The sequence below is a fragment of the Vitis riparia genome, chromosome 19, assembly GCF_004353265.1.
Source record: "Vitis riparia cultivar Riparia Gloire de Montpellier isolate 1030 chromosome 19, EGFV_Vit.rip_1.0, whole genome shotgun sequence".
In the NCBI taxonomy this organism is placed as follows: Eukaryota; Viridiplantae; Streptophyta; class Magnoliopsida; order Vitales; family Vitaceae; genus Vitis; species Vitis riparia.
This window is the reverse complement of record NC_048449.1, coordinates 19,945,629-19,954,888: the sequence shown is the minus strand read 5'-3', so window position 1 is coordinate 19,954,888 and position 9,260 is coordinate 19,945,629.

Below are 9,260 nucleotides of genomic sequence, written 5' to 3'. Positions count from 1 at the left end.
TGTGTTTCTAGATACTGAAGCTAAATTAACTTCAGAACAGACCAAAGTAAGAATATACCTTTCTTAACACGCCAAGCAGCATACTTGGTACATTCCTTCTTAGTATGTCCAGGCTTATTACAGAAGAAACATGTTACCTCAACTTTCTGTTTCTTTTGTTCTAGGCCATTAGAAGCAGCAACCTTATTATCCTTATTCTTTCGTTTGCCCTTATCCTTGGAAGTGCTAGCCAGATGAGCACTTTCGTCTTGTCTTGCTTCAATCTCTCTTCCTCTTGCACACAGAATGAAATGAGCTCATTAAGAGTCCATTTATCCTTTTGACAGTTATAACTGACCTTGAATTGATTAAATTGTGCAGGAAGAGAGATGAGAACCAAATGCACGAGTAAATCATCAGATAACTCAAGTTTCAAAGCCTTAAGTTTTGAAGCAAGATGAGACATCTCCATGATGTACTCCCGAACATTACCCTTGCCTTTATACTTCATTGAAATCAAGCTTGCTAAAAGCGTGCTCGTTTCAGCCTTATCGTTTTTGGCAAAACGTTTCTGAATTTCCGCAAGGAAGTCACTGGCATTATAACCTCATCGGTTACCGCACCCTGAAAGCTTCTGGAATTCCGCGCTTCATGATCATAAGACTTAGCCTATTTGAACGTTCCCACTTACCCCAATAAACCTCATCCTCTTGAGTACTTTGCTCATTGAGTTCATCGGGTTTGGGCATTCTCAAGGCTAAGTCTATATCCATGCAGCCTAAGAGAATCATCATATTCTCTTTCCAGTCCTTAAAATTAGTCCCATTTAACATAGGGACATTATTGATGTTGGCAGATATAGAAGTAGTTGATATAAAAGCTGAATCCAGAACAAAATAAAATGAATCAAATAAACCATCATGCTCACATAAAATAAGCAATTAAACACATAATCTTTAAATTTAAAAGCAAATTATGACATTTCAAGATACCTAGCACAACATTAATATCAAGTCTTTGGACAGTAATATTAACTGTAAGTGGTACTCTTGTTGTAGTGATCAAACATTGATGATAAGTATGTCAAATAATAAATCTATCTTTGGATTGATTTATTATTCACATTAAGTTACCTTTATAATCATCACATATTTATTCATTACAGGTATGTATGCAATTTGACCAAATATTAACTTTCCTTTGGGCCAGTCAATACCCGCATGAATCACATACACACAAATATCTAACACCCCGAACAGACTAATCTACACGAAAGATGTCACTTTGGTGATTTTCCGCTTTAATTAGCCTATTTAAAAATGTTAGATCAATAACTTAAATATTAATATCATAAAATGCTATTAAATAATAATAATAATAATAATAATAGTAATAAAAAAAATTATCAACTCAATATTTCATAAATCTTAATCCATTGACATATATATATATTATATTATATATATATATATATATAAATAATAACTCAAAAATTAATCAAGGAGTTGGCTCTGATACCACTTGTAAAACTCAACCAAGGTGAATACCCTAATTTCATATATACTGGAATATTTCTTGTTATAACTCAACCAAGGTGAATACATACCCTAATTTCATATATACTGAATATTTCTTGTTATAACTCAACCAAGATGAATACCCTAATTTCATATATACTGGAACTCCTGATTAAAAATGAGTAGAAAATAATAGCGGAAACTTACCTGAATCCATTGAAGGAGAAACCTTATAGGAAGAAAACCCTTGAGATGGTCTTCCAATTCTGGCCACTAGATTCTGTGTCAATTTCTCTCTGAGAGGATTTTCGGAAATTGGAATGCGTAGTGGTAGAATGGGGACCATAACCCTATTTATAAACTGCTAGGGCAGTTTTAATTTTATCACAATTAATTTCTGCCCCTCATAGAAATAATAATTATCTAATGGTATCTACACAATAATCTCATGACAATTATACCCTTAAGCCAATTAATCAATTATTAATTAGATCACTATATTTAGGCTTAATTAAATGATAGCACACACATTTTAATTATTTACATGTGTGGCCCAAATTATAGATTAATTACAAAAATTAATCTAACACCTAAACCCAAGGATCTGTTTGATCTTAATGATGTTTTGTTAATATCTGTGTTCCTCGGTGAGAGAAAGAAATTTCATGGAGAAAGGTTTACTACAGATGGTTAACTATTAAAAACGCAGCTTCTCTGTTAATGCCTGTGAACTTCCCACCCTTTGTTTAAGACACTGTAACTCAACTGGCGAGTCCTCCAGAGGCTCCTGACTATCCATTGGCCGAGGCTGGAGATACCACAGAGTCCAACTAACTGCTAGAAGAGGAAACACTGCCACTTTGCTGCAATCGATGACTTGCAATAATGACAATTCCATTGCATCCGAGCCATTAGAGGGTCTCCAGATTGATGAAAGGGTTAGAATCAATCCAATCTTTAGATTTCAGTCTCATTTTTGGTGATATGGCAGCATCATTGGCAGAACTGATTAATTTAGCATCCCTTAGTTTATCATTAAATGGGTTTGAAAGTAAAATTATAAAAGGTTTTTGAGCTGCATTCAAAACTTGAAATTCTTGGCTTGCATGGGAATATGCTCAGTGGACATCTAGGTGAGGAATTCTTGCGATTTTTCAAGTGCCGTTCATGTTGACTTTAATGGGAATATGCTAATAAATTTTGGTTTGCAGAGACTTATTTTATCCGGTGTTTTCTTGACTGTTATGTATTTAAACCTTAGCCATAACCAGCTTATGGGGTCACTTGTGAGTGGAGGTGGACCACTAGAACTTGCTAACATGAAGGTGTTGGATTTGAGCTACATTCAACTATCTGGAAAGTTACCTGGATTTAATTTTCTGTACGCTCTCGAGGTCCTCAAGCCCAGCGACAACAGATTTGCTGAGTCTATCCCCAATAACCTGCTGAAAGGAGATCCTTTGGTTCTAATTGAATTGGATTTGAGTCAACAATCTTTCAGGGCTGATAATATGATCGCAATCAACAACTTTGAACATCCTTAATCTCTCCTCAAATGGGCTCTCAGGAGAGCTTCCATTGCTGACTGGCAGCTGCACTGTACTGGAACTATCAAGTAATGAATTTGAGAGAAACTTAACTAAATTGTTGAAATGGGGAAATCTTGAGGAAATGCTCAAAGAGCATGAGAAAAAAAATCCAACCTGCTATCCCCAGTTGCTCCTCTTGAGAATGAGGAAAGTTGTAAAGGGAAATCAGTTCAAGGCACAATTCTGGATGAATTCACCCCATATGTTTTTTTTGAGGACCAGCGATAAAAAAATTTAATGGTGGACCAAGGTAAGACTTCATGAAATACCAGTGTTGTCTTGATCCCACAGTTGAACATTATACTTGCATCGTTGATCTATTGGGTAGATTTGGAATTATAGATGAGGCAATGAGCTTTTTAAGACAAATGAGAGCAGGCCTGTACAAGTCAGGTGGATTAGGAACAGAGCAGGTATCACCTGTTAGTGCTTCTGCTGATAATATAGGGGCCTCTTCTGGAAGTTCTGGTTCTTGATTGAGAAGACTAATGGTGGATCAGGTTCTTTGTTTGGGCAGTTGGGCCTATCCTGCAAGAGAAAGGCCTTTGAAGGTACTCTGGACAGTTTTATCCTGGTAGAAGTTCAAGGTGTTCTCCACAAGCTGAACCCATTGCGTAGCTTGCTGTTCTCTGTATCAAATAAAGATCAAAGGGAGAATTGTAGGCAATAGCTTCCAAGTTAAAATCTTCCAATGTTACATCTGTCCAGAATGAATCATGCTCTGAGAGCAACCTGAACACCGATACCAATTTTGTAAACACTGTGCAAGCAAAGATTGTGGTATCCATTGATCCCGAGAATATTAGATCTTCTAAAGAGAGTTTATGGTTGTTCCGACAGATAATTTTCTTTCATCAAAACTGCTGGTTAAAATTTTAAACGAACACCCCCAAGAGTTCAATGAGATGTGCCTTTACCCGTCTCGGAGCCATGAACGAAAGCCCCCATGCTATTCAGCAAATGTTTCTCGAATGTCATAGTCCTCTTTGATCCAGCATTCAGCTTTGAGTGATCCTCTTCATAGGAAAGAAAAAAAGGGAAGTGACGATTCAGCTTCTTTTGGTATGAATGAAGATGAGGATTCTGGTATTCAGATGATATTCTCGGATAATGACCATCCGGAATTTGACTATGATGTTTTATTATGTTCTCATAATGGTTTGAATGAAGATTGTGATATCCAAACAAAGAGTAGTTCGCAAGCAGAATCCATTTGCCTTCTACAAAGTTCGGAAAAATTGTGTTGAATAATTTAAGGGCGGAGGATAATATTGATGAGTTTCTAACAGAAGCAAGCTCATCACCTTCAGCATGGAGTAAGGTATCTCAGAATGTGCTGCGGACTGTGATGCGTACATGCTGTGAAGCATACAAGCAGACAGATGCTCTCCAGTTTCATTGCAAGCATGATCTGGACCGAATATGGACACATGTGCAATCTTGAATGCTGATATGTAATAGCATCTATTATGCCATTAGCCAATTACCGAAATAGAAAACTCATCAGTTATCCACATGGACGTAGATAAAAGCTTCTTGCCATTTCCATCTTCAGTCAAGGCTTCTATCTTCGAGAGTTTTTCAAGACAGAACATGGCTGAGTCAGAAACTGATATCACCACCAGCATCAGACAATTTATTAAGAGCAACTCCGGGTTCCCAACAAGTAGTGGAATAGAATTTATATATGCAGACTGCTCACCAGCCCTTTTCAATAAGCTGGTTCTTTGCTGCATCCAAGAAGGTGGTACCTTGTGCTTCCCAGCTGGCTCAAATGGGAGGTCCTATTAATATTTCGTATTGTATTCAGGATGACAGAGTGCTTGATGCTCCTGGTGACGCATCGGCAGAATGGTTATACCAAGAAGTATGAAGTGGGTAAAGCGACAGATGAGGAAGAGGTAAAACAAAGGAAGTTGAAAGCTATCCTGAACAAGCCGACTCCTCAGAACTTTGAAAAACTTTTTGAGCAAGTGAAAGCAGTTAATATTGACAATGCAGTCACTCTCACTCGTGTCATCTCACAGATCTTTGACAAAGCTTTAATGGAACCTACTTTCTGTGAAATGTATGCTAACTTCTGTTTTCATCTGGCGGGAGAGCTGCCCGACTTCAGTGAAGACAATGAAAAGATCACTTTCAAAAGATTGCTTCTCAACAAGTGTCAGGAGGAAGTCAGGCTGCCAATAGATGAATATGGACATGCAGAAAGGCTTGAGGAAACAGAAATTGATTTCATTTTTTTTACCATGACCTATGGTCACCCTCTAAAGCTAAAACCAATTGGGTATGATTCTTCAACCTTCAGTACTCTAGTTATTAGAAATGGCAGTCCAGAAAGACTAAATTTCTCAGCAAATTTCAGAGATTCATATGGGGAATTAATGCCAAAGCTCTTGGAAGTAAGTCCGAATATAGGGAATTTCAAGGAACCGGAAAAGGCCCAGGAATGCAGCGATGTATGGTGCTTGAATGCATGCAACCAGAGTAGAAAGGGAAAATTTAGAGAGAATAACAGCAGCACCTCCAATCGCCAGTACAGTCCAGTTGGAACGGTTGCAGCATACTCGAAATTTAGAGTGTTTTTCTTGTAGAGATAAATGAGTCATTTCATTACCTGTAGCAGCAATTATAGCAGTACGTCATCAAACTCCACCAGCTGCTGAGAAAAGTTGTGCTGACAAGAATGACATTGCTGGACTGGTGACATTTTCTATTTATGTGGGGCAATTTGTTTGATTACTTGAACAAGGAAAACTGACCGTCAAGGCTGATATGATACTTGAAGAATATATTGGCATTGATTTACACCAAAAACTCCTAGCGGTGGAGGAAATTAATGCAAATATGATTCAAGCAGAAGACTCAAATGATGATGAAGCCAGAAAAGCTCCATAGAAGTCTCATAAAGCAGGGCACAGTGTTCTAAGTTCTTTCTTACCTTTACTATCCCCATATGCGAAGAGTGGAAATTATTCTCTCAAAGAAGGCTTGTTGGATTCCATTGTCAACATTTTACTTGATGATGCTCTTGTTTATGGCGCAAGTGGTGAATTGAGATTTTTATCAATGTTTGGCCCACATCAGATGATGAAGTGGAAAGCATTGAGGTGCCCTTTTTGAGAGCTCTAGTATCATTCCTTATTACTCTGTTCACAGAAAATATATGGGGAAATGACCAAGCTGTGATACTTTTTGGGCTGTTAGCAAATAAACTTTTCATTGGTGATTCAGTGAACGCAGAATGTTTGAGGATTATTCCTCTGATTTTAAATGTTCTCATTCGACCATCATACACCATAGAATCTGGTGAATTGCATAGAGATGTTGTACCCATTTATTTTGAGGAAAATAAGATATGTGATACTGTCAAGGATTGGGTTCAAAGAACTCTATTGTTCCTACCCTTAACTACCTGAGAAATAAGGCAAGATGTGGAAGAATGACTTCAGCTGGTTCTATCTTGTTTCCCTTTATGCGTAGTGGGAGGATCAAAAGCATTGAATCTTAAGTGAGACATTGACTTTAAATAGAGCCATAATGGAATCCGAAGTTACCACCATGGGAATCATGTTGCAGGGGCCAATCTCAGTGAGACTACTCCATGAAGATTTGCTTCGAAATTGCAAGCTTAAATCCTGAAAACCGTATTAAGCTCAGCGTTGTTTTTGATGATCTAGAAAAAAATTGCAGCAGGCACTCAGGTACTAATACTTGTAGCCAGAAAATATCCATTGCTCACAGAGGGTAAACTGAAGAGTGTTGAGAAGCCATAGCGTCAATGGTGGTACACATGATTAGCTATAGAAAATTTGGTTTCACTTGATGATTGGCAAACAGGAGGATAATTATAGAGCCCACATTCAATTGCTTTCGTTGAAATTTGATTGCAGGAATAAAGGTGTAATTGGGCCCCATTTGATTATGGCTCCAAAGGCTATGTTGCCAAATCAAGTAAATGAATTCTCAATTTGGGCTCCTAGCATTGCGGCTGCCCCAACTGACAATGTCTTTGATATCAAATGCCCACTAAAATCCCCATTCAGTAACTGCTTCCAATCAGCAGTAAAGTGAAGAGCTGTGACTTGATTTGCTCCAGAAATTCTCCTCATCAGGGCAGTGAATCACTTTTCATACCAATCAGTCCTACTCCGGTGACCTATTATGTATCAATTTGAGTTTATGGATCCAACAGAGACACGGATGGGGAAAGCTAATTACACCAGGGTTCTTACTTCTCAAGAGCTACCCAAGTTTGTTGGAACTCCTCATCCCTTACCAGAAGTCACCAAACTTTGAACAATAGAGAGCCCCAGAAAGTCCCAAGAGAGAGAGCAGAATGTATTTGGGGATTCAACACTGGCAAGACAGTCTCAATCTGATTCCCATGCTTCACTTCATGGCAACCTTGCTATACACACCTTCTCCTCTATTTGCTTCTTTGATTGGGAATTTACTGTTTTAAATTGAATTTTAAAACCATTGTTCAACTAAACATTCCCAGCTTTGAAAAATCCATCTTAGATCATTTCCAGGCATGAAACCCAGATTCTAATACACTCTTTGCTGCCATTTTCCTTCCGACACAGGTTTTCACTATTTTTTTTTCTTATTTTCAGCCATTTTCTTGATTTTCTCGATTTTCTCTAAGCATGAACAAACTTCCTGATTCCAAACAATGGAATTCATTGAATCGATTCGTGCAAAAGTAATATGGACTTTGGTGGGGGGTCCGACATTCATTATACCTTCTTCAATATTGTTTGCTTGATATGTTGATTTTTTATTCTCCTTGATGACATACATGAATTCGTTTTATATTTATTGTTGAGATGCTCTTGATTCCCATAGAGGAGTACTAGCTTGCTATCCAGGTACGCTCTCTTCTCATCTATTTTCTAGAACTCTATGGACTTGTATGCCATTGATGACCATATCCATATTTGACGTGATTCTCGGATGTCTTGATATATGCCTGATTTGCTTGAATAAAACAAATGTTGTGTGCTACATTTCTACACTAACTTTTATGTTTTATGATAGCGCTTGAAGAGCGGTTCAGGTACACACCCTAACTCTCCTTTATTGCAATTTGATTATGTTTGGCATGCCACTCTCTAAAATCACCTAACCTATTTAGGTATCTATAATTAACTGATTAATTGCCACACTTCCCTTAATTTTGTCAGTAGAGACCTTTTTAGGGCTTAGAGGGGTGCTACCTCCTAGAGGTACCTTCCCAATAAGTAACCCAATCCCCGGACTTAGACTTGGGTTTTTCAAAGACATGCCTTTTTTCCAAAAATTATGGAGTCACATTTTAGGGTTTTCTTTCTTGTTTTATTTTCCCTTTAAAATAAAAATAAAATAAGTGGCGACTCCAACTTTTCTAAAATTAATTTTTCACAAATAAAAAGCGAGTCTCGCCGATCGAGTGGGGACGCACGTGAAAAATGCGGGTCCACAGATATTTCCATGACTCCCATCCTTGAGTTTCTCGTCTTTGCATCTTACCTCCTTAGGCACGTTCATGGGATTCATCATTTCTTTAGCTACCCATTTTGAAATTTTTGTGTTGACTAAACAAATGCGGTATCATTTGAAAAACTAATTCGAGAATGTTCAGCTCAATACATCAAGAAGAATTGAGGCATCCACAATACCAATTTCCCCACATAAGCCTCAACCAAGGTATCTCTTCGTAACTACAGAGGCGACAATGAAACCCCATTGGAAACAATCCCAAGGGTTCTTCCCTGAGGCTTTGAATTGGACCCAAAATAGATGGTTAGTCTAGTGGAACTCAGCGCTTGATTTCTGATGGGTGTTGCTTCTATAGGATCAAATGCCACCGCTTGCTCATCACTAGCAGAAACCAATTTTCTTTTGCCTTCCCTCAGACCCAATGGATTTAAGATTCTAACCTTACAACATACATGAATAAAGAAAGGAAAGAAATACTAAAAAAAACAGAGTATAATCATGGGAAAACCAGGTCCTTCTTCATGTGTTAATCAGAGGACCCAGAACGGGTGGGAGAAACATGGAGCAATCATATGATTAATGAAAAACCGAGTTAAAAAAAAAAAAAAAACAAACAAAACAACACGACAGTTACCTATCAAACAAAACAATGCAGTTCAATGTGCGATGAGATAAAAAGACGATACTCAAG